We start from the raw sequence: 2,814 nt of genomic DNA, 5'->3' as shown, positions 1-2,814 counted from the left end.
TATATTTTGGTTCAGCCCAACAGACAATAATTTAGTTCAATCTACAATACTCATAGGGAACCTATTCTCTAGGGCATGATGCTGGCCCTAAGATAACAGAGGTCTCTGTCTTTGAGAAATTCAGCATCTGAGCTTTATGGTAATAAAAACTTATAGTTGCCAACTTTTGATTGATCTCTTGTTATGTATTAGCCACTTTGCCAAGAGTTCTGCATATGTTTTCTTATTTAATCCTCCCACCTCAATCTTTTAGAGATAGAGTTTTATTTGCCCCATTTTATAGATGAGGGGACAGTGTTTTTTTTTGTTTTTGTTTTGTTTTGTTTTAGATTTAGGAATTTATCCTAGGACACAGAGTTCATAAATGGTTTAATCTATTGAATTAATATGCTAACACAAATATACAGACACAAACCAACAAACTTACATAAGTAAACACAAGTACTTGCAACTTCTATTTTTTTAAAAAAACTATGAATATATTTTTCCCTTTTTAAATGAGACAAAGGTGTTTGTTGTTGTTGTTTCTCCTGTCAGCTTATGCTTAAATAATGATTGTACGGTCAGAGCATCATCCTTGTGTAGAAAGGGCAATGCATTTATAATCACACCGAGGAGTGCATAAGTCTCTCATGGCTATTAAGTCTCAAATGCTCTGACCCTGACACTGCATTTTGTTCATGTTTTTAAAAACATCAATTAAAACCAAAAGGTTATTTAAACATAGGTTGATTTCATAATAGAACTTCTAATCTTAAACAATACTTGTGTTTTTCCTGGGGAATTGTGGTAATACCATGCTTTGGATATACTCAGAACTGTCTTTTATAAAAGGATCCCAAACACACAAGGCCAGAGGACCTTAAACGTGAATGCTCAGGGGCACAAGTGTAGGAGGGAAATTTAGGGAAACATGAGGCTTTACAAAGGATAGACTTCCCAAAATGTATTTAAAGTTTTTGGGTAGAAAATTCTTCATAGAATATTTAGAAAAATATTGAAAGATATCTAATTCTGTTTATACATTCAAATAGTAGATTGAGTGACTATGTTAGTTTACTAGGCTGCTATAATGAACTACCACAGACTGGGTAGCTTACACAATAGAAATGTATTTTGTCACAGTTCTAGGCTGAAAGTCCAAGATCACAGTGTCAGTGGTATTGGTTTCTTCTGAAGCCTTTCTCTTTAACTTGCAGATTGTTACCCTCTTGCTGTGTCCTCACATGGTTGTCCCTCTGTGCATTTGTGCCCTGGGTATCTCTGTGTGTTCAAATCTCTTTTTGTTATAAGGACAGCAGTCAGATTAGATTAGGGTCCACCCTATTGGCCTCATTTTAACTTAATCACCTCCTTACAGGCCCTCTTTCCAAATAAAGTCACATTCTAGGTATTGGGTGTTAGGGTTTCAACATATAAAATTTGAGGGGACACAATTCAGTTCATAACTGTGACCTTTAGCTGCAGAGAGCTGAGAATTCTTCCAGATCTAGAATGTCATGCATTTTCTTCAAATTTTTCACTGCATATAAACTGACCACAATTTAATTTGCTAATATAATGCTTTTATTTATTTATTTATTAAAAATGACATTCCTGCTTTTCTGCATTACCCAGAGAGTGGTTCATAAGGCATTGTTCTGGGTTCCCCTCAGAGGTTAAAGGGAAACGTTCACAAAGTCTGGAGCCCTTGATGGCCTGCAAATGAAGGAGGAGGATTTCCTCCAGTTCCTTGGATCAGGAACCCACTTAGGTGACACCAACCTTGACTACCAATTGGAACAGTACATCTACAAAAGGAAAAGTGATGACGTTACCTCATACGCCTAAAGAGAACATGGGAGAAGCCTCCCCTGGCGGCTCGCACCGTTGTTGCCATTGGAAACGGGGCTGATGTCAGTGTCATATCCTCTAGGAATATTGGCCAGCGAGCTGTGCTGAAGTTTGCTGCTGCCAGGAGCCACTCGTATTGCCAGACACTTCTCTTCTGGAAACTTCCCTAACCAGATCCAGGCCGCCTTCCCAGAGCCACGACTTTCAGTGATTACCGATCCAGGCTGATCTCGGAGGCGTGTTATGTTAACCCGCTTGCCATTACTGTGTTACAGTCTCTCCTCTGCGCTTTGTGGACATCGCCATGCCCAGCAACAACAAGGGAGCTCCCGAGGTGGGTCTGCGGTGGTGGATGCGGGGCGGGGCCTGCAGGAAGTTCTGCGCATGCGTGGCACCAGCTCCCGTGAGCACCCGGGGGAGGTCAGCCTGATCTCTACTCTGCGGAGATGCTAAGAAGGCCACTGCTGGAAAGGCTGTGACCCAGGAGGAAGTTCAGGGCGAATGGACTGCTCCAGCTCCCGAATTTGCTGCTGCTCGACCTGAGGTTGCAGATGGGTCTGCGGGCGCCTTTTGCGCCTAATCAGCGGTTCCCTACTGAAGACTGCAGCGCTCCGCCCACCACTGGGGACTGGACTGCAGCTTCCACTGCTCAGGCCGCTGAACAGGTAGGAATGACCACTGAGTGGTCTCAGCTTGTTCTTCCACAGACTCTTAAACAGAAAATGGAAATAGATTAGTGGAAATAAAGTTTCTTAAAAAAAAAAATGACATTGCTGAATTAGCTTTAGTAGGATACTATATATGTGTGTGTGTGTGTGTTTATATATATATACATACACATACATATATATGATGTGTCCCCACATATATATGAATGTGTTTAGGTAGTAGAGAAATAGAGAGACAGCTGTGTTTACATCTACCTTTTTTTTTTTTTTTTTAGAAAGGGCAGCTGGGCAGCAACTGAACTGAGATGATGTT

The 2,814-nt window shown here is 41.1% G+C and overlaps 1 pseudogene; it reads left to right on the top strand.

Moving 5' to 3' along the window:
- The first annotated feature begins 1,704 nt into the window (after window positions 1-1,704).
- On the top strand, window positions 1,705-2,570 carry LOC112410678 (40S ribosomal protein SA pseudogene; annotated as a pseudogene).
- Window positions 2,571-2,814: the final 244 nt, after the last annotated feature.

This window comes from Neophocaena asiaeorientalis, unplaced genomic scaffold (assembly GCF_003031525.2).
Source record: "Neophocaena asiaeorientalis asiaeorientalis breed wild unplaced genomic scaffold, Neophocaena_asiaeorientalis_V1.1 scaffold653, whole genome shotgun sequence".
NCBI lineage: Eukaryota > Metazoa > Chordata > Mammalia > Artiodactyla > Phocoenidae > Neophocaena > Neophocaena asiaeorientalis.
The sequence above is the reverse complement of the archived record's forward strand: the minus strand, read 5'-3'. Positions and strand labels throughout refer to the sequence as shown.